At 40.3% G+C, this 23,708-nt stretch overlaps 1 protein-coding gene across 2 annotated transcripts in view; it reads right to left on the bottom strand.

Annotated features, from left to right (window-relative positions):
• THSD7B (thrombospondin type 1 domain containing 7B) overlaps positions 1 to 23,708 on the bottom strand; it is a 1,195,438-nt gene that overhangs the window by 1,121,849 nt on the left and 49,881 nt on the right. Inside the window, exons 1-2 of one of the 2 annotated variants that reach the window (XM_082464907.1) lie at positions 5,268 to 5,875; positions 881 to 977 (exon numbers count right to left, since the gene is read on the bottom strand). The gene's annotated coding sequence lies outside the window, so the exon portion shown is untranslated. Of the gene's footprint in view, positions 1 to 880; positions 978 to 5,267; positions 5,876 to 23,708 lie in introns of those variants that run through there. The other variant, XM_082464904.1, reaches the window with a different exon arrangement.

Genomic DNA, 23,708 nt, shown 5'->3' with positions numbered 1-23,708 from the left:
AGAGACTGTCATACAGAGTGAAGTAAGTCAGAAAGAGAAAAACAAATATCATATAATATCGCATATATGTGTAATCTAGAAAAATGGTACAGATGAACTTGTTTGCAAAACAGAAATAGAGACAGATGTAGAGAACAAATGTATGGATACCAAGAAGAGAAGAGGAGGGTGGGATGAATTGGGAGATTGGGATTGACATATACACACTACTATGTATAAAATAGATAATCAATGAGAACCTACTGTATAGCACAGGGAACTCTACTAAATGCTCTGTGGTGACCTAAATGGGAAGGAAATCCAAGGAAGAGGGGATATATGTATACATGTGGCTGATTCACTTTGCTGCACAGCAGAAACTAACACAACAGTGTAAAGCAACTATACTCCGATAAACAAACAAACAAACAAACAAACAAACTTTGCCTCCTGTAGACACCATTGCTATGTTCCTTCCTTTCTGGAGAACAAGAATGGCAGCCTTGATCCACCAAAATGCAAGGTTTTGTTCAACCACGGGGACAGCACTGACCCTTACAGCTGGCCTCTTTGTTTTCCCTTCATCGTACAGCTGCATCACAAAAACGGCTTACTAATCTTGTTGTACACACCAAATTCTTTTTGGAAAAGGGTACGTATATTCAATAAGTAATTTTGACTTACTGTAATAAGTAACTTGTAAGGAATAAGTAACCTGTATATCCAAATTTTATCTGCATCTACCTTCTTATAATAATGGTCAGGTATTTTCCACAAAAGAAACAAGTGAATGTTTGACTTTTTTCTTTTCCCACTCTTTTCTCCTTTCTACCCGAAGGTAATTCCTCCAGACTAGAACTGAATAATGTAAAAAAGTATGATTTGAAAAATGTCACATCACCTGACAGTTTCTGAAGCATCACCATGTTCTCTATAATTATTTTTAACTGTAGGCTCAACAGGCAGATATATTGGCTTGTCTCCTCCTGCCCAGGTTCCTGAAAGACAAAACAGAGCAATTACTGCTAAAGGAAAGAATTACAAAAATCATGCATCCTTAATGAAAGGCACAGGAATAGAAATATTATTATCTAGCTCTGCTGGTTCCCAGTTTGAGCCTCTTGTGAGCCTGTCCTGCCAGTAATTCTGGGGGAAGTGGAGAGAACCTTGCACTGGGTGGGGCGGGGCAGGGGGGGTGGTCAGTATCCCGGGGTTCCAGTCCTGCCCCTGCATTTAAGCAGCTGGATGACACTGGGCAAGTCAGTTATTCTTTGCAGATCTCAATCACCTGTAAAATCAGGGGTCTGGAATGCCTCATAATTAAGGCAGTTTAGCATAATGGTTAGGGTACAGGTCCTGGGCCAGCCCAAGTGACCTTGGATGAGTTACTTAACTCATTGCTTCTGTTTCCTTACCTGTGAGATGGAAACAAAAACACACTTCCTCAAAGACTCTTTGTGAGATTTAACCAAATTAATACCTGTAAAGTGCACGGATTACAACCTAGCCCAGAGGCCTTCTTAAATGACAGCTATATATTATGATTATCCCCAAAGTGCTTTATCATTTAAAAATTATTCAACTCCATGACTCTGATACCTCCCCTAAAATTCTTAGTATTCTAGGATTTCACCATTGGGATAGAAAGTGAACACGGAAGGAAAATATTGAAATTGAAGAGTCACATTTTTCTCTCTTACCAATATATTAATAGAAAGTTAAAAGTCATAGAAATTTCTCAAGTTCAAACACAGATAAAATAGGCCATTGATATAAAATGAGCAATTTCACGAGGCAGAAGCCTTAAAAGAGCTGGGGAGAAGGGGAAATGTTTTCTCTTTCAAGAGGAAGAAGCAATATTCACTAAGCACCCAGTGTCTGTAGGGTACTCTACCATCTCATTTCATTAAACCCTCCAACATAACTACCAAGCAGTCATTACTGTGCCCATTTTCCAGATGAGGAATTGGAGGCTCAAGCAGGCTGATCACAGTTCCAAAGGCATATGGCTCTTCAAAGGAAGACTCAGATTCTGCCCACTCCTGATTGCAAAGCCTGTGTTCTTCCACACTAGAAGGCTGGCTCCAGAACACAGACATTCCTCACTCAGGGTGACAGTAGTTAGGGAGAAGTTGGTTTTTATAAAACAAATTATAATTTAAGTGCATCGGAAACATTTTCTGTTTAGAAGACCCCTTACATAAGTTTTGATAGGAAGAAAAAATAAAATCAAATCCTCTGCAAAATGCTATATCACTTCCTAATTTCTTAATATTAGTAACAGGAAAGTAAGAACAGCTGTCAAATTAAGGATTACAATGGAGTAGATAATTGGAATGTAGTGGAAAAGAATTTGAAATCAGATGACCTAGGTTTCAGTCCTACTTTTAGACAGTCACTAGCAGAATGCAATCACTCTCTCAGATCAGCTTAAAGATAACTGCAGGGCCTCTCTCATAATTTATGAGCTTGGAGTAGAAGATGAGAAAGCCTGCAATCTCTGTGTGGCTAGTTCTAATTATTTGGTTTTGTCTTAAAAAAAAGAGTGTTTCTAAAATATCTTACAAGTTTGAACACTCAGATACAATCTGAAATAACACCTCTACAAATTCTTTCCAGACTCCTCCCATCATCAGGAGAATCTTGGAATTCACTCCTGGCCCCAGATCTGGGCCTCGAGAGTCCATAATTATCTACAAGGCTTGGCTGCAGGTATTTCCCGCAAAAGCCGGTACTAAGGCCCAGGTGGCAGAAACCAGCTCTTCATTTTGGTTTGGGGTTTTCTGTTTGTTTTGTTTTGTTTTTACATCTCCTATACCTGGCACTGTGGTGTACCAAGTTCATGTTCAATAAACAATTGTTGAATGAGTGACTGAATCTCTGAATTACATTTATCTGTGCCTGGGTACAGCGCCAGCTACATAATTTATGCGGCCCAGTGCAAAATGCAAATTAACCCCCCTTGTTCAAAAAGCAGGAACAAACATGACATTAAAGGTACTAAAATATAAAACTTTTTCCTTTGTTCTGTGCTCTCTCTCTTCACCTGTCATGGTTTCTTTTATTTGCTATTTAATGTCATTCTAAATAAAGAAAAATCTAAATTTAAATTATTAGCAAGAACCTTGTTCATCTTTATATTGCATTGTGCTAGCTTTAAATGCAACTATAAGAGACTTCACAGGTCCCTGCCCATGAGGTCGGCCCAGCCTGAGTACAGTCCAAACAAATGAAGGAATAAATGACTAAATTCAAGTTTTCTCCTGGCATGAGTTTACACAACAGTAGCAAGCAAAGTCAAGGACATCTGCTGATGGTAGGAAGAGGGCGTTGTGGAACAGCTTTCTTCAACTTGTAATAACACCAAGAAAACCTCTCATTTAACTGATTGCAAACCAAATTTATTCCCGTGGAGATGAAGTCCTCCGATGGGACACAAAATGTCCAACTAAGTTTCTATCTTCTTTGGGAAAAAAAAAAAAAAAGAACAGAGAAAATATGCTATTAATATAAAGAATTATGGATAGAGAAAATTGCTGGATTTTATTTACTCATATTCCATTCTACCTTCGTGCCTGCAAGAGGCTGGCAAGATATTATATCATAATTATGGAGTCCGCTAGCAGCTTGAGTATCAGTGGATCCTATTGTTCCAAGTCTCTGCAAGCTCACGAGCTCCCAGGTTGCATCACACAGAAAAAGAGCAGGAGCTAATTGCATTGCATGTTTCTACTTCCCCGTTCCCACCATTACCCACATTATTCCCTGTGGGTTCTAATTAGCTCAATCAGAACTAGGGAGAATAAAGTTTTAAGCAATTTCAAATAACTATGGGGTCTGCTACCACCACAAAATTTGGCAAAATGTTATCCTTACCCAAATACTGTTTATCTCCCATTCCCGGAGAAGCTGGATAGCGTTTTTGTTGTGCTTAGATTTCACCAAGGATAATAGCTTCTTAAATAACATCAACCTAGCTGGTTTGCATTTTGGAGTTTTTGTGGAATTGGAGGGGAAAAAAATCCACTTTGAGTATGATTTTTTTGGGGCTCTTAAGGGGTAGCTGTGAAAATAACAACCAATAACTCTTCCGTGTTCCATTTCCTCTCCCGTTTTATCATCAGCATTGCCCAGAATCCTTCCCTTTAAATCCTTTGCAAACTGTAATGAATGGTACTTAGGAAAAGGATTTCCTAAAGGGTTATACTCTGGGAAAATGAGCTTAATTACTCCAGGTACCAATCAATGATTTAAAGTTTTGAGAAATCACTTTTTTTTTTTTTTTTTTTAGTGAAAGCACCTAAAACTTCTCTGAACATAAACAAGACCGGAGTCCCTCCTTCTCCCCATCACATCAGCGCAGTATTAATTCATCTGGCTTCAGAACCTCAGTTCTAATCAGAAAGATGGCTCCTGTGGCCACACTTACAATCAGCTCAAAGCCAAAACGGCCTCATGCAGTCACCCTCCTCACGTCTACAGAGGACTCCTAATGAAGAAAATCATTCGAAGGCAACTGATATGCTGAGACCCGGTTTGTGGTATCTAATGGCTGGAGCTTGGGGGTTCACACCAACTGCCTTCCCCTTAACCTCCAGCCTCCATCGTGGGGAAAGTCAGACAAAACAGGGAGAGGAGACCCAGAGACTTCCAGAGAGGACCTGAGGAGACAACCTCGACAAGAGGCCAAGCCTGCTGCCTCAGGCCTGAAAGCAGCCCACAAAAACATTTTGTTGTTCCCACCTTTCTCCTCCCTACCCCAATACATGGTATTTTATTAGTGGCTAATATATATTTTTTTGTCCATGCCACGCCACATTCAGAACTTCCCCCACCAGGGGTCGAACCCATGCCCTCCACAGTGGAAATGTGGAGTCTTAACCACTGGACCCCCAGGGAAGTCCAATGAGTGGCTAACATTTAAGTATTGAAAGTATTTTTTTATATAAAACTCCAGGGTGTCAGATTCTTTTGATGATTCACATGTTCTGTAAACAGGAGGCCCACATTCTGACGTGTTAAAAATTGGAAAGTGCCGAGTCAAGACGGCCATCTTTCTGCAGGACAAAGACTCCATGTTCTGTCAACCCCACCCACCAGGCCGGTTCGTTCTTTCACCTGCCTCGCTCCTATAGACATATGAGTTTGGTCCCCTAAATCCAAATCCCAGGGTTCTCCATATGGACCTCTTCTCCAAGTTTCCTCAGTGGATGGTTGGCCTTGTCCAAAATGCTGGCCCATAAAGAGAGAAGAAGATAGAGCAGAAGGTTCTATTTCTAGAAACTTACATAGAGGAAGGATCAGGTATCGTCATTCCCTCATTCAATACATATTTCCTGTGCAACCACCTTGTGCCTGGTACAGTTTGAGGAGCTGGAGTTGCAGTAGCAACAAGATCCCTGCCTTCACGAAGCTTTCTTTCTCTCCTGAGTCAGGCAATAACTAGAAAGACAAATATGCCTCACATTGGATAGACGGTGAGTGCTGAGAGACTGAATATACAAACGGATGACAGAATATATATATGAATAGAATTCTGACCCACAACCTGCAGCAACCTGCCCAGGAAACCAACCCAGGAAGCCAGCCTGTTATAATCAGACTTGCAGGAGGTCAGAACGCTATCCCCAGTGATAGTTTAGGAAGCCAGACAATAGCCCTGGTAACAACTGGCTCCAAATGGCCAGGACTTGATTAATAACTGGCAGCTTCCCTAACTTTTGCCCTTGCTTCCAACTTAGGACCAACCAGAGAAGCAAATATGCACCCCTAACCATTCACAGAGGAGGCCCCTTCTAGTTACCCTACCTACAGCCTCCCCAGGATAATAGCCTCCAATCAGGGCACACCTGAAGCCTCCCCTTTTCCACCGTAAAGCTTAGCTACTCCTCTGCCTGCCTCTACAACCTGGAAGAGGACCCTCACCAGAACCTGACCTTGCTGGCACTCTGATCTTGGACTTCCAGCCTCTAGAACTGTAAGCAATAAATTTTGACTGTTTATAAGCCCCTGTCTATGGTATTTTATTATAGCAGCCTGACTGAACTAAGACAATACCTATGACAGATTTTTTTTTTCAGTTCCTAGGTAGTATCCACGTATTGCAAAACAAAAACCAAATCACCTCCAGGTCATGGTTTATAAATACCATTGCCTACTAAAAGGAACTATGCTCCTTGGAGGAAAGGCTGATTCTAGGGCTGGGGCAGGGAAAATACAAGATCATGGAACATCTAATACCAAAAAGTGAGGACGTCCTCAAAGAATGACAAGAATATGTTAAAAGAACATAGGAGGAAGCTTGAGGGAGTTCCCGCTGGCAAAATTTGGGACAACTTGAATACCAAAACAAAGAAAAACATTAGTGTCTTATAACCAACTGAATAAAATAAGAATCCATGAGTCTATCCAGATAATAAAGAACTTATATAAACATGAAAAAGGGAAAGCTCTTCCTTTTAATGAAATGTTGACTAATAAGTATAGGATTAGTGAAACCATCATAGAAAAAATTGAGGCAAAAAAATCACCAGTGATGCTAAATCTAGAAAAAAAAATCTAGAAAGGAAAGTTTGATGAGGAATGCGGTATTTATACGGTCTCAGAGTATCTCCCCACTATTTACTTGTTAATTATAAAGGAGAAAATAGTATCTATACAGTAGAGAAAATGGAACAAAATAAAGACCATCCTCTTAGACAAGCTCAAAGATTGTCACTTATTCCTTAGTAAGAATGGTATGGGGAATAAGATCAGAAATCCAGTGACTGTATCACATACATCTTTGTTGTATATGCTATGCTTACATCAATGCGCTAGTGACACGTACATGGGTGTAGGACCATTTTTAACTGCTTTCTTTACTCTTTTCGTCAAGACTAGGTTTTGTTAGAGAACCATGCCACAACCAGATGAGCCCCCTCTGACCATTCTTCAAAATCATCAGTGTTCAGGGTTGAAAGACAATGAAAGAGGCCGTGAGTGAAGTTGAGTGAGCTAAGGGAGCTCTCACAAAGCCAATGGCCCCAAGGGAGCTATGGTCACTTTTGGTCCCTAAATGAATATGCTTGCTACCTCTTTTTGCTGCTTAAATCGGCTTCCTATCCTGTAGCTGCCTAACATTTAAACATTAAGTTGCAGCATAATCGTCTTTCTCTGCCTTCCTTCCCCTGCATTGAAAAGATCGGGGCTCTTTACATTTTCTTTTTCTTTTTTTCAAACCAATTCACAGATGTTTATCATTTAAAATCAGAAGTTTTCAAACTTTTTTAGCGGCAGGTAGTGGGCTGAATGTCAGCCCCCCAAAAAGATAGCTCTCATGTCCTAATCCCCAGAACCTGTGAATGGGACCTTATTTTTAAAAAATTCCTTGCAGACGTAATTAAATTAAGTGTCTTGGGATGAAGAGATTATCCAGATTTATTCCTGTAAACCCTAAATGCCATCACAAGTATCCTTATAAGAGAGTGTCAGAGGGAGATCAGACACATCTACAGAAGAGAAGGTGATAGGAAGATGGAGCAGAGAGATGCAGCCACAAGCCGAGGAATGCCAACAGCCACGAGAAACTAGAGAAGATAAGGAATGACTCTTTCCTAGATCCTCTAAAGGGAGTGTGGTCCTGCCGACACCTTGATTTCAGACTTCTGGCCTCCAGAACTATAAGAGAACACATTTCTGTCTTTTCTTAAGTCAACAAGTGTGGCAATTTGTTATAGGAGCCACAGCAAACACACACACGCAGAACCTTCCTTCAAATGACATCTTACACAGCACCCCCAGCACCACATAAAACAGGTCATAGGAGAGCTGCTGTCGAACATGGGTGGGGAGCACCAGCCTTCCATCGCAGGCCATCTCTCCCCTCCACCCTCTCCCTTCCTACTCTCCCAGGGACCTGGGACACTGAAGGCACACTCCCAATGGCCAGGGAGCACCATGCAGCTCTACGGAACAGGGTTGGAAACGCTTCTTCTAAATCATCCATCATAGTCAGGATTCTAATGCTTTCATTCCCTGGGCCTGCATCCCATCCCGTATATCTACTTTTCCTCTCCTTTCTTTTCTTATTTAACCAACCCTTGCATTACATGAGTGTCCTTCGGAAAAGATGTACAAAAACAGGCATGTGGGTTTCATGGTTGGCTCCCAGTCTCTGAGCCACAGCCTCTGGAACATTCTCCTGATAAAGACAGTTCATTCTGGCTTCTGTCCCCTGTTTTAAACGTGTGGTCAGGTGTCTTCCTTTCTTCCTCAGCCTCCAGTTTTCATTCTACCTCTACTCCCAGGGTTCACCTTTGGTCTGTTCCAGAACTTTCCTTTTGATCTCATTTGATGGTTTTCAGCCTCAGATTCCTGATCTTGATGCTGGCTTGTGGTTTTATTTTGGGCACCCTCTGAAGCTCTCCTGCTAGTCCTGAGTCACCTGCTCCAGACCACACATTACTTCCCCACAATCAGCAGGTGTTTCCTGCCATCCCATCTAGGCTTTCTGAAGCCAGTAGAATTATTCCTTCAAGTACCATCCAGAGTTATTTCTGTATATTTCAATGCCACTCATAGGCCATGATTAACACCCAAGATGCAGAGGCAAAATCACGTACCTTATAAAAATTCTATGAGTAGGACATGGAAGACCAACTTTGTACCGCAATTAGCATACACCTTAGATCATAATCTGAAGACTGCCCACACATTCTTCTCTGCATTTTTATCATTCACTGTTAAATGGCATTGATGTAACAGCTTCCCGTGCAGCCTCTCCCTACTTCTCACGAAACACAGAGATGGCTCAACTTTCATGCTCAACTTCCAAACAGTCTGTACATTCACACATCATATATTGTCACACCAAACCTCTTTCCCCATGCTTTCATTCAACACTTTCATTCAATAGTTAAGGAATGATCAATTCAAGCTATCACATGCTGGTGTTACCCAAGAGTGAATTGTTCTGTTTCAGTCCAGAGATGTTTGTGCCATTACTTGGATGTTTATTATATTTTGTCCTATTATTTTATAAAAATGAATAGAAAACAGAAAAAGGAAAGTGCTGATACAAGTGATAAGAAGTATAGTTCAGGTAAACAATACCTCGAGACAAAGATGAAAATCATTAAGCAGCCAGAAGACAGAGAATCTTTCACCTTAATCTGATTCTCATTGGACTTAGGCAGGTCAATTGTGTGTTCGATTAATTAGAAAGGAAACGAACACAGTTAAAGAATATGTACCAAATGTTGGCAATAAATCATAAATAATTGTGTTTAAAACACTGAGGTGTAATTAGGGATCTTATTTTTTTCATCTCTCTGGGAATGGAACTCCTACCTCCTTTATATCAAATAAGTCTATTGTCTGGCTTTCCCACATGCAACTCTTGTACAAATTTTCAAGAATGTATTACACGTGAAAGGAGAGAACTGCCTATACTTAGGACCAAAAGAAATTGGCAAAAATATTAAAGTGTAAACTGATATCAACCTAATACCAGTATCCAGAAGGAATTTACTTGTACTTTAACACAGATAAAACTGAACTGAGGAAACCTAACCATGAGCTTCTCCCCAGGACAGAGACCAACTGAACAAAAATACAATGTCAAAGACCCTTAAGACAAACCTCCACAAATATGAAACAACCTATGCACAAGGGTATTCATGGCTGAGGCATTTCTAATAGCAAAAGACTGGAAACCCAAATGTCCCTCAGTAGGGGGCTGTGTGAATAGCCCATAATACACAGTGGAGAACCATGTAGCAAAGTCAAGATCTCTATGAATTAATATGAAGTGACTTCTAGAAAATATTGCTCAGTTAAAAAAGCAAAGCACAAAATATTATATAGTTTGACAGATTTTATGTGAGAAAGAGAAATGAATGTACACAGAAAATTTGCTTATTTTTCAAAGAAACATAAAAATTAGCTAATGTCTATAGAGGGTAGTGATAATAGGGTGGAGAAGAAAGAGATAGGAACTTCTCTAAATATACTCTTGTATATAATTTTGACTTTTGAAGTATGTAAATATTCTACATATTTAAAAATTAAATTAAATAAAATATAAGCCTTAAAATCATACACAGAAACAAAATGAATTCAACTGTCTATAAAATTGGATATCACACAGAGAAAAGCAGTATTCAAAATTTCTTTGAATACAAAACTATGACTGTACCTCCTTAGGGTGTATATTCTAAAAGCAAAGAAGAGTAAAGAAATATTAAACAATTTACTATGAACTTAATATTAGAATTCTAAATTTTAAATTATTTTATGATTATTATTTTTTAGGGGGGATACGTGAGAATTTTATACCCAGCCAAGTTATCTCTTACATGTAAAGGTAAAATATGCTACCACATAATCTTCTGTGGAAAAAGAAGTCACCAAGAGAAGAATCACATTTAAGATACGTGTCAGTTGTATAAAATGGTTTATCAGTCTTCCCTTACTCAGTCTAAGCCTCAAACAAGAATAACTGTTGGATTTTTATGTTCCAATATGGGTTCCACATCTCAGGATACAGGTTGACCCTGCAATGCTACCCTTGGCTGCTCTCTTTATCTTACCAATGCCAGAAAGCATGTTTACTGAGTCCTGTTCTTTATACCAGAGTTCAGATAAAAGCTTTTGCCATGTTTGATTACCACTTAAAATAACCTATATTATTCTGTTCCAGTACTTGCTCCAATAACAGATATTTACATGGTTAAGATGTTATGAAGAGAGAATCATTAAAGTATTTCTTCTTCCCTCTTCCATGAAAGCATAGCTGCATAGAGCAACATAATAACCATTTCCATTGCCAAAGAACTCAAGTAATTATATCCTGCAACTTTAAAACTCATACCGATTGACCTAAGCCTCAGAGATTTTTGTTTTTCCAATGGGTAAAAACTAAATAAAAAACTAGTTCATAGCAGATATTATCTTCTTCAATCCATCTTTTTATCATCTTCCACCTAATAGTTACAAATGTCCCTGCATCAGCTATATTTTAAACTTTGAAATGAATACATTTTGAAACACATACAACAAAATGGAATATTAGCATTTATCTCTGGATGGTGAAATTCTGTGTAATTATTTTTTCCTTATACTTTTATGTTCTTCAAGTTTTCTGCAAAGCATATATATCACTTTCATACCCACAAAATTAGATGTTTAAATCAGTATATACATTTTTGTATATATAATATGATCATAATTTTTTTTTAAAATATGCACCCCTGAACACACAAAGAAAACCAACATGGTTACTTTTTCTAAGATCGTAAGTGTTTTCACCTTCCCTCTGCTTTTCTGTATTTTCCAAGTTTTCTATGATGAATGTATGTGTATTACTTTTATCATGCTTTGGGGATTTTTTGTGGTTGTTTTTGGGGGTGAGGAAAAGAACAAGTCAAAATCACTAATCAGTTGGAAATCACCAGGTTAATTGTTACTAATTTAAAACGAGGATAGGGGATAGGCAAAAAAGAGGTATTAAGACATGCTTATACTCAGACGCACTCAGCTTCACTGTCTGCTCCAGCCACACATGGCGAGCAGCAATGAACACCCTTATCAGATGCATCTCACCTATGTTCCCAGTTCTCAGTCCTGTACCTTTATGGGTCATAGCAGGAAGGAGGTGGACTTTACTACCACCCTTCCTTCCCCAAATTTTCAACCGCGCCCTGAAACCAGTACAGCCCAACCACATGAACGCTGTTTCTGCCAGGCACGTGAATTGGAGAGCTGTGTGTTTGTTTGCAAAGAAAGACGTGGTCGCCTTGTAAAACCCAGAATTAAGTTCCCTAAACAGATTTTGGTTTACAGGACTCTTTCAAACTGCATTACTTTTCCCCTAATAAAGTTTTCCTCCTTGCTGCCACAGTAGAGAGAAACATTTTATGGCTCGCCTTTAAAAATGATGTGGCAGGAGGTTGATAGCACAATAAGAAATTTGATTCCCCTGATGGAAAAAGCAACCCTCACAGATGTTACTCTATAGCAACCAATAGCCTCTAAGTACAGATACCTCTGTTTTTTAAAAACATCCCAGGGTAAATGCCTGTTGTGCATTTTGTAACAAACTGACAAGTTTTCTTTTGCTATTGTGTTAGCCTGAGTGACCCAAAAGGAAAAGAAGTATCTGAACCTCCATGGGCTTCAGAACAATTTTTAATAATCCGTGTTGCCTCTGTACTACATGATGACAAGGAACACACAGGAGCGGGTGCTGTTACAAGTCCTCGCCCCGTGAGTGTTTATACTAGCACTGTGCTCATAATCATTCCTCTTCAAGCCTCGCTGTGGGCAGAGTGATATTTTCTTCTTTGTTTTATTTTTCCTAATACCCTTCACTATGGTATCCAATATTTCTTTGGCCTTTCTGGGGCACCTTAGACCAATTTTTTCAGGAAATGTGTCTATGCTGCTTTATTAATTCCATTCTTGGGCTGTCATTTTATCTATCTCTGCCCCCATTCCATACTCCAAATGAGACCAACAGCTTTTCTCAGGGTGGAAAAAACTGGGCTTTAGAGGTAGATGTGCTTTGACTCAAATCCCAGCGCAGACACTTTCTGGGATGATGAGTTAGAGTGGGCAACTCATTCTCCCTAAGATTCAACTTGATCACTTCAAAGACAGATAAATAGCAGTTATCACAAGGCTGCCACAACAAAAAGAGATAGAGTATGGAAGCTTCCAGCCAATAGCAGATCTCATGGAAGGACAGCTATTATCCTAATCAGTAACATCATTAACAATTGTCTTCACCCACCCCTCCTGTCAATGTCCTGCCTTGTAAGATATCACTAAGGACTTTTCTTATTGCTTTGTTATTTCATTGTTTAGATGAGTTTAGGGTCGTTCTGAGCTCTGCATATTTTGCTGTGTGCTTTCTCTGCTTTATCACCCAAGACAATTAAATACCTTTGATCTGAGTACCAGCCCCTCTGGGTCCCCACCATTAAACCTTAACAAAAGGTAGAGCTGTGTCCACCTCTTTTGTTTCCTGTGTTGACTTAAGTTTCTATACAGCAAACACGCCTGAGCATACGGACTTGTCCAGACATGTGAAAGTGAAGCATCCACCTGCCCAGGGCTTACAGTCTAGAAGAGAGACCAGATATGCACAGCCGTAACTCTGCTAGAGGAAGTGGAGCTGAACTTTTTATAAGTGATTTTACTTTATGAACAGTAACAAGATAGTACAACTCAGCTTGACTTGGATAAAGCCTGAAGCCACGCTACAGCAGAAGATGTCTGAGCACCTTCTTGTATTTCCAGGTTGCAAATAAAAGAGGAGGAGGGGTAAAGGACAAATACTGTATCACTCCCTTTACATGAACTATCTAGAATAGGAAAATTCACTATGACAGAAAGTAGATTAGAGATTACCAAGGGCTGAGGGGAGGGGAGATGGGGAGTTACGGCTTAATGGTTATTGAGTTTCAGTTTGGGGTGATGAAAACAGTGGTGATGGTTGTACACATTATAAATGTCATTAATGCCACTGAATTGTACACTTACTAGTGGTTAAAATCACAAATTTCATGTTCTATATATTTTACTACAATAAAAAAAAGAAAGTGAAATCAAAATACAGAGCTCCAGACAGTAAAGTATCTCCCTTCCCCGCCAGCCGCTCTGAATTACATGTACTTGTGTACACAAGCCTTCCATAGCAATTTAGCTGGTGAGGGTTTTTTGAAAGCCTGATATGTGTCAGGCACTGTGACGGATGCTGCAGAAGAGCAAAATGAATCTCATGCCTGTGCTCAGTCCAGACCCACAGCCCAAAGCACCATCGTCCTGTTCAACCAGCTCAAGTGCCCCATCCTTCGGGAAACTTCTAGGATCACCAGGTTGGGATGAATTGCCCTCTTGTCCTTATGCCCATTGCTTTTGTTGCCCAGTTGTCTGGGCAACTGGAGTTGTTTCCCTTGTATTTTGCCCTTTACATGTTGGTCTTTGCCCCACCCAGAACCCACACCTGCCCTGGCAAACTTCTTCCAGGTCTAAAATCTGACGTTTCAACTTTGCACCTGCCCCCTCACGCAGTGCGTGCGCAGTAGCCCTCAGTCTAGGTTGAGTTCAATCTTCTGGAAAGCAACGCTTTCAGAGCCTGCCAACTGCCCAGTAGCAGCCCCTCCCCGATTCTGCTTTAATCACTTAATCCTCTCATCCCTCCTCACTGTACTGCCTTTATAAGCTGCTTCTTAAACATGGACAAAAAATAGAAAAAAGGACTATTTCTCCTTTGTGAATTAACCTTAGCCCCAGGAGATCTGAGATGTCTTCAGGTCAGGCTTCCTACCTCCAGCTGATAAAAGGAACACACCTATGAGTGTTCGATGCACAACGAGAATTTTAATTCCAGATAAGGTCAATCATTAGCAATCAAAGAAACAAATGTGAGCAAGAGAAGGAAGAATGAGGGGGAATATTCCATTATACAAACAGGAAGAATGTGTGTAGTAAATGACCAGCAGTCCTAGAGAGCTGATTTCTCCTTCTTCCTTAGAGCTCACGCTAACCAAAACACTTATATCAATACATGCAAAGACTTGGGAAAACCTGGGTGTAATATGTGCATATTTGTATTTTAATGTACAAGCCTTGGTGAGGACAAAACACAGGGCAGTTTTAAACCTGCGATAATAAGAGCTACTGTTTATTAAGTACTTACTATATGCCAGATACCACTAAAGCTGACATATATTAGCCTACTGAACCCCTACAGTAATCCTGAGAGGACACAAATACCATCTCCTTGAGGACACCAGCTCCCAGAGAGGGTAAGTCTCTTGTCCAAGATCACACAGCTGGCAAGTGGCAAAGTCAGGATTCAAACAGGTTTTTCTGATTCCAAAGTTAATATCTTATTTAATACCCTAAATTGACTACTCACTGGTCCCTAATGCTCCCTGCTTTTGCCTGTCTTTGTACTTTTGCCAAAACTCAAGGATCATTTCCAGTTCCTGCCTTTATTTACTCCCCACTCAGTCATCAGGTCTTACTGGCACTGCCTCCAAAATACATCCTGAACCTGGCTCATTCTCCTCTTCCCCCACTGTTCCAGTTCAGATCAAGCCACCATCACATCTGGCCGGGATCCCAGTGTGGCCTTCTAGTTGGTCACTCCCAACACCTGTTTCTCCATGTGACAACCAGAGCGATCTTCAAAAAGCATCAATCACCCTCCTGATTAAACCTTCCAAAGCTTCCCATTGACTTTAGGATAAAATCCTAAGTCTGACCATGGTCCCCAAGGCCTGTTCTAGGCAGACCCTGTTTTTGACCTCATCTCCTTATATCCACACCCTGCTCCACAGTCCACTGCACTCCAGCCCACTGGCTTTCTCCCACCCCCTCCAAATATGCCACTGCTGCCTGCTTACATAGAATACTCTTCCTATGGGCCATCTTTTCATCATCGAGGTCATCTCAGAGAAACCTTTCCCAGCCTTTCTAGCTAAAGCACCAGCACCCATCCCCTGTGACCACACCTAGTCATTCTCTATCCTGTCCCATTTTTATTGTCTCTGTAGTACCTTCCTCTAAAATCTTATCAGCTATTGATTTAAATATTTGTTGGCTGTTTCTCCGACCCCACCTCTCAACTAGAATGTAAGCTTCATGAAGGCAGCTACTATATCTCCAGAGCTTGGAACAATGGCTTGTATGTACCAGATGTTCAGTAATCTCTGGTTCAATTAATGTGAGTTGCTCTCTCTGCACACCCTTCTCTTCCATCTTCACCTAACTCCTATTGTCTCTCAAATCCAGCTCCAAGAACACCTCTTCTGAGACTCTCAGAACTCCCCTGAGAGTTGAACTCCCCTCCTCTCTGTATCGTCTATTATCTTCCATCAGAATATTTCTCAAACTCTACTATCATTGTCTATCTCCCGCACTGGATCATGACCTCCCCTGTCTTTTACTTCTGTGTTCCTATTCTCCAACACAGCCTGGTTACACAATAGCAGCTCAATATATGTCTGATGAAAGAATAAGCAAATGAATCATGTATTATTATTTTTTGGCAAAGGTAACTGATGTTCATGGGGGAGAACTTCTTGGAGAGCTCTTAGAAGAAACTGCACTGAAGAAACCCAAACAATTTTTAAATGTGCCTAATGTCTTAAAGCTTACATTGAAAACGACAGTCAGGATTCAGGGAGGGATGTTATAATCCTAGCTAATGATGCATGGGAAATGACTAGTAAATCCTGGTTGGATGATTGACAGGGTAAGGAATGAGGTCTCAGACATGGATGTCTCCAGTGGCCAGCCATCACAGAACACACCATTTCCTTGAAACACCCACCAGGTCAAGCTATGGCCACATGAAGCCTTTACCCTGAGAGAGCAAACTTTTCCAAGGAGGATGAACAGCTAAAGGCTCCCAAATGCTCCAGCTTTATCCCCTGTACAGCATGGGTAAACTAACCAAATTCTGAATCCTTGGATCCCCTTTCCTTTAAACCCATGACAACAGCCCCTTCTCTGAAGAGCAGTCTTTCCTTGGCCCTGTTAATCCATCTTTCTGTCTATAGCCATGGTTTGGGGTCTGGTTTAGAAGATGCCTTTGCTGATATCTGATCTCACCGCATAGGACTGATTTTTCTAGCTTGTGTCACAGAGCTCTGGGGATATCTCACTGTTCACCCTATGCCATCTACATGACAATGGTCTGGAGTTTTCATTTTGTCATTTATTAAATCCCAGTGTTCTCTGGCAGCGAAGGATTATTTCTTCTTGCTGTCTGACCTTTACCCTTTCCTGCATCTTTATTTAAGTTGTTGATAGAATTCCCCCCCCCGCACCAACTCCCTGATCAATTGTGATTTCGTTGCATGTACAATGGCATGCAGTACATAAACCTTGTCTCTAGGATTGTACTGGCTCCCTCCCTAAATTGCATTCTCAGAAGCAACTGACTCACTTCTCTGAGTTGGGTCTATTTAGTCAATATGGGGTCAAAAAGGCTGGGAGGCTGGATTTATGGGAGTTCCTACGTACAATTTAGTAGTAAATTCTTCTAACACATTTACTAAACACCACAAAGTTGGGTTCTATTTTGCTAGCCCTTCTTACTTCAGGTGTTAACAAAACAAATTATTTCTTAGCTGACACTGAGTTCTATTATGTTGTACTTTTGTGCATTCAAAACATGGATCGCTGGAGGTTTTCTGGTTTTGTTTTTTTATTCAATTGTTTTTGCTCTACTTAGTGGATTTAATATTTGCTTCATGTTGAAAGAAAGCAGTGGAAAAATTGCCTTATTATTGATGACTTTTTACATTCTTAGCCCCTTTGCTGAAAACAACAGATCTAATCTCAGCCCATCTCAGTCCAGTCACTTAGAAATCACTCCTCATAATTGTCACCAAACATGAGTTCATACTCATCCTTGTCAAAATCTCCTTCTATTCTGCGAGGAGAGCAACTAGAAAAAAGGGAATCAAACCATCTTGAATCTCCCTCAGTGTTAAGACTCGAGAATCTCATAAAACTGGTAACAAGAGGGCAGAACTGAGGATTAGGTGCTTCTGGCCTGCACTTGATCCTGTGGGGTTTCATTACTGAAAAGTCATAATGCAGACAGACAATGCCAACATCATGATGCTGAAGATCTGAAATGTGATCTTTTGGAGACAAGATGAATCCATATACTCAGTAGCTCTTCTGGAGCATCTGAGACCAAAAAGAAAATGATGTCATCAACCTGAGTGATTTTTGAAACATTTGAAGTAGCACTCCCAACTCATGAAAAAACATTCCAGCACCCCCAAGATTGCTTGAAGCATTTGATTCATACTCAAGGTTTTAGCTTTGTATAGAACAGTGATAATCCTCTTTATCATCAGGCAAAAGGGGAGAAGGCTGAGAACACTAAGTCAATGTAATGGCCAGGGCTCAATTTAACTCAACAAATGCTGAGTGCCTGCTGTGATCAGGTATTGTGCAGGATAGTACAGACATGGAAATCCATCAGACAGTCCGTGCTCTTAAGGAGTTCCTAATCTGTGTGGAGAAACAGACACATAAATAATTAAATACAATTGGAGGTGAAATAATAGAGGTATACACAGAATGATATGGAAACATATGGAAGGGCTTTCAGCCCAAGGGAAGGGAATTCAAAGAGCAGAAAGAATCAGAATCATTATTCAAATTCCCTTCCTAGGAAGTTTATAATTCTTGCCTAGAGAGGTCACAATAGTTTATGTCTGGTCAAAACACAAAAATAATAGTTTTAAGGCTGCAGGATACAGACAGTAGCAAAACTTTATATGAGCCTTTGAATCATCAAAGCATGAAAATTATGTGGTGTGTCGTGTGTGTGTGTGTGTACTCACAGGCATACTTGGTGAATGTAGCCTTAGATAATAGGTACTTTACTGTACTTTTGAAACATGGGTTGACAAAGAACTAATTGAATGAGAATTACAACCCACACATGTGTAATATATTAGTCTCCTCACAGGTTTAAAGATAATCAGTAATCTGCCCACACACGCAAGAATCCACAGTAAAATTCACTCGAATGATTTCAGTTATGCCTTCTTCATTTCAGAACATTCGTCTTTTAGGAGAAAGGGTGGTACTCCCTCATCATGCTGGAGGAAGTGAATGCTTCGTTTGAGTTCTAGCTTCTCGGGGTTTTTTTTGTTTGCTTGTCTGTTTGTTTGTTTTTACCTTCTCGTTTTTTAATCTCACTTTTTAAAGGAAAGAAAAATAGCACTGGTTGAACACCTACTATGGGAAAAACATAAATCCTTTAACTATATTACCCTTAGTTAATCTTTTCTGCCATTCTCCAAGGAAGGTATTGTTATTCTTCAGACCCTATGCGTATCACACCATACACATTTTACAGATGAGAAAATGCAAATTTGAGGAAAAGCCTAAAGCCCCACACCTAGGTCTGATTTCTTCTAAACACATTTTCCCAAGAACATAGAAGATTGTCCAATACAAGGAGTTTGCCTTCTATTCCCTATATCTCTCCACAGTTCATCACAGAAACAATAGTCTGAGTCAATAATAGCTATGTTGGGTTTCCTCAATCTAAGCAAGTAGAGGCTGAGTATAGATTCACAGGTGCTTTATTTAGGGAAGAGAAAGTCCTAAAATATTTCATAGCCCTGTAGCCTACATTTTTCCAGAAATTATTCCAATGTCAAATATTATAGTGCGGCACCATGAATTATCAAAATTATTTTAAAAAGGAGCTTCTAATGAAAATGGCCTCCCTCATATTTTCATGGAAGTAACTGAAGACACACTCCAAGAAAAGATAAGACTCTCTACTCTAAAACCCAAACTAATAGTGAAGATATTTCCATAAAAATGAGTGACCCAGGGCTTCCCTGGTGGCGCAGTGGTTGGGAGTCCGCCTGCTGGTGCAGAGAACACAGGTTCGGGCCTGGTCCGGGAGGATCCCACTGTGCCGCGGAGCAGCTGGGCACGGGCACTGCAGCTGCTGGGCCCGCGTGCCTCGGCTGCTGGGGCCCGTGAGCCTGGGGCCTGCGCTCTACAGCGGGAGAGGCCACTGCAGTGAGAGGCCCGCGCACTGCAGTAGGGAGTGGTCCCCCGCTCGCAGCAGCTAGAGAAAGCCTGCATGCGGCAGTGAAGACCCAGTGTGGCCCACTGATACCAGATAGAGGAGGGGTTGAGAAAGCTGGAAGATCGATTTCCGCCTCCTGCACTGTCTGCTCCCTAGTTACCAACACAAGGTCTGTGCCAACCAGATCTTTGAAATGTGGGTACCATTTTCTGAGTGTGCCATTGCACATTTAAAAAATTAGTGATTTTTAAAAAATTGTGGTAAAATATACATAACATGAAATTTACAGTGTTAGCCATTTTTAGGTGTCCAGTTCAGTGGCATTAAGTACATTTACATAGTTGTGCAACCATCACCACCATCCATCTCCAGAACTTTTTTTATCTTTCCAAACTAAAATTCTGTACCCATTAGAAAACAACACTCCTTTCTCCTCTCCCCCAGCCCCTGGCAACCACCATTCTACTTTCTGTCTATGAATGTGACTACTCTAGGTGCCTCATATAAATGAATCATACAGTATTAGTTCTTTAGTAACTGGATTATTTCACTTAGCATAATGTCTACAAGGCTTAAGCATATTGTAGCTTTTGTCAGAATTTCATTCCTTTTTAAAGCTGTATCATATTTCATTATATGGATATACTACATGTTGTTTATCCACTCAACCTTCAATGAACACTTGGCTTCCAACTCTAGGCTATTATGTGAATAATGCTGCTATGTACATGAGTGTACAAATTAAGTTACTGGTCATTTTATACACACAATTGAAGGCTGTAACTCCTAAATATCAGCTAGGGAGAAGATAGAGGAATTTGGAGTGAAGAAGATAGCATTAGTATATTAAATTCTGAGAGATGAAGGTACCTTAACTGAAATATCAAGGATATGATAGAAAAAAGTAGAAACTCTATGTAAGTACACCAGGTGACTACTGGGTCAGGCGGAGAAGGAAGAAGAGCATCTCAACCCAGCCCAGGAGAAGTGCCATAGAGTAAACCCTAATAACACCAGATTTGGGGTTAGGGCAGTGTGCATACAATGACCCCTGAGAAGAAGTTGTGATCACCACCAAAGTGGACAGACTGTGGGGTCAAGTTCCGACCTCTTTGTAGACAAATCCTGACTCTATTTAGATCCTCTTTGTTTGAGGATGAGAAAACAGAAGGGTAAAAAATGAGATTTATGAAATATCACTACACAACAAGAGAAAATCATACTAAAGACTTGAGGGGAAAATAGGTACTTCTGAAAATGATTTACTACTAAAACCAGATGAAAATGATTGTTGCAATGGGCATCCTCATTAGAAGGTCTAGAGACATAGCCTTTGTGGAACAGGGCAGAAAACCACAAGAAAGATCAAGATGTAAGAATAGCAGAGTGAGATGAAAATGGGAACTTGAGGAAAGATGTCAAGGATGCTAGAATGTAATAGGAGAATTTAAACCCACAACAGAGACAGTAAATAACAGAAATGCATTTATAAAATCAAATCAAAGACAAAAAGAAAAGACAAAAATTGTAACAGATAATTAGAAAGAAACCAGAATAGCTGAAAAAGAAGGAATATCAAAAACAAAAGAGGAAGACTGCCACCATGTCCTGCCCACTGTCAGCCACATACAGTGGAGTATCGCTCCAGGACCTTGCTTCAGATGTGTCACATAAGTCTGAGCGGAGAGGCTTGGAAAACCAATATAGAGGAAAAGAGGTCTAAAGAGGGTTGGAGGAGGTCATCAAGAGGACGTGACCACTGGTTGACCCCTGACCTGGAACCAGGGAATTGGAGGCTCCTCACCCCCTCCCCTGTCTGCCCACCATTCCCATAGCTTCAAGGACGCAGCCTTGAGAGAGTAGGTGTTGTTGAGACCATCTGGACTGAATACATGACTGAACTCTGATAGAGTCTCTTTATAAACATTTAAGATCCTGGCAGGTGGGTGTGGAGATCTACTTGTCTTGCAGCACCCAAGACAAGCCTCTAAGGAAGTTCCTTTGTTATTAAACCTGCCATCTACCAATTTGGAGTGGCTGCCTCTTTCTCTGGTCTCTCCTTGCCATCTGTGTATGGCGGCCAGTTTGTGAACCAACAGTTAGGAAGAATTTTAATAACAAACTTTCTGGAGACCCTTTGATTATCTACAGTCAGAGGGAGATAGAAAGCTGAAGGAAGGGCTATTGTGACCACACCCTGGGAAGTGCCAGACAGGTAGTAGGACCTGGTAAATGTTGGTAAGTGTTATTTAATGAAAAAAGTGTCAGAGCTAGCACCAGGTGTTTTGTTAAGATGGAAGGGAAAACAAATAGTTCTGAAATCTGAGGAGACAACTAGGAACCACAACTTTTTGTCCTTAAAGAAGAGTTTTTGTGGAGCTTGAAAACCTGGAAGTATGTTTCATATCAACAAGTCTGCCCTTTTATCCAGTTTAGTCCTGAAACAAAATAAAATTTTATTTTTATGGTTGAATGAGTTGAGAATACATTATGCCCACTCTTCTGTCTGGAATGATCTTTATCTCCTTTTATTACATTAGCTCCAAATGAACTTTTCCAATTTTCCGTCACGTACCTTGGTAGTCTTTTTTTACCCTCTGATTGAGGTTATGGAACAGGATTGAAGTGAGGAGGTAAATACTTAAAAATTTGGAGCAACCAGTCAGCTAGGAAAGAAAAGAAAATATTAAAACCTTCCTCTTGCTCACTTTTTCTCTCTTTTAACAAAAATTTCCAGTCTTTTTTTTCCAGTCCTCTCAAGTTACCCACTTGTTCCTCAAAGGGTTATTGGAAAGTTACTAATTTTTTTTTGTTGGAATGTGGTTTGTTTGCAGTGTTGTGTTGGTTTTAGGTGTGCAGCAGAGTGATTCAGTTAAATATATATATTATATATTATTTTTCAGACTCTTCCATTATGGATTGTTGCAGGATGTTAAGTATAGTGCCCTGTGCTGTACAGTAGGACTTAGTTGTTTATCTATCTTGTATATGGTAGTGTGTATATATTAGTTCCAGGCTCCTGATTTATCTCTCCCCCCTCATCCCCTTTGGTGGCCATGGGTTTGTTTTCTGTGACTGTGGGTCTGTTTCTGTTTTGTGGATATGTTCATTTGTAGCATTTTTGGATTCCACATATGAGTGATATCATATGATAAAAAAGAACTGAGTAGAAACTAAACCTAAACTGAGTAGAAACTGAGACTTCAAGTTGGAATGGTTTATTCATTCATTTATTTACTGGCTATTAATGGGTGCCTACTATGTGCCAAGTTTACAGAGGTGAACATAATTGCATTCTAGGAAAAATAATTTAAAAAGAGATCCACACCTAGTGTCAACATGCTAAAATTTTTGAACAATTAAAAGAGGTTAAAAATCTCACATGTATTGTTAAGCAGAAACACATGGTAGACAGGCACCATCTATAAGAAAAACATTTAGGCTGGCCTCAAATTCTCTTCTGAAGTAGGATATGGAGCAACATGTCCTGAATTTTACACCCAGCTAAGAATCCTTGCTTATGTAGAAACAACAGAAAGATACACTGAGGTACGTAGGGATTTATAAAATATAACCTCCGCATACTGTTGAAAAATTTAAAGAGATATGCCACCAAATATAAAATTAAGTGAATAAATCTCTTCTAGTTCAAAATGTCAGGCTGAATGCACATGTTTATCTTCCTGATCTTAAAATAGATTGTAGTTGCACATTCCTCAAAGTGCTGAGACTTGTAGGGAGGGATATCAGTAGGCCAATGTTTCTAATAAATTTCCTAAAGTTAGAAAGCAAACAGGATGAACTACAGCAGAAGTGCACTGCTTAGAGTATGCACCAAAGAAGGCTGTAGTGAAGGTGGGATCTTTTCTTAATGGAAGAACTCCTTGAAATCAGCAGGAACCCAGAACATGGGCAAGGTGAAGGATAGAAATTAAGGTCTTTGGTTGAGAACTGTGCAGTAATGGCATTTTCCCCAAGGCTGCAGCCACATAAATACTCTCTGAAGAAAAGGCGTAATCTGCTGGGTGCAGGCCAGGGCTCTCACAGGGGTTGACACCCTAAAAGTAAGACCATCAGAAGTCAGATGGTTCCTATTTGCACAACCTAAAGTTAAGGCTTCTAGTATACAAGCCCTGCCCACACAGGTAGGTGTACTCTA

This window comes from Balaenoptera physalus (assembly GCF_965194825.1).
Source record: "Balaenoptera physalus genome assembly, chromosome: 6".
Classification (NCBI taxonomy): domain Eukaryota; kingdom Metazoa; phylum Chordata; class Mammalia; order Artiodactyla; family Balaenopteridae; genus Balaenoptera; species Balaenoptera physalus.
This window is presented reverse-complemented; position numbering and strand designations above follow the sequence as displayed.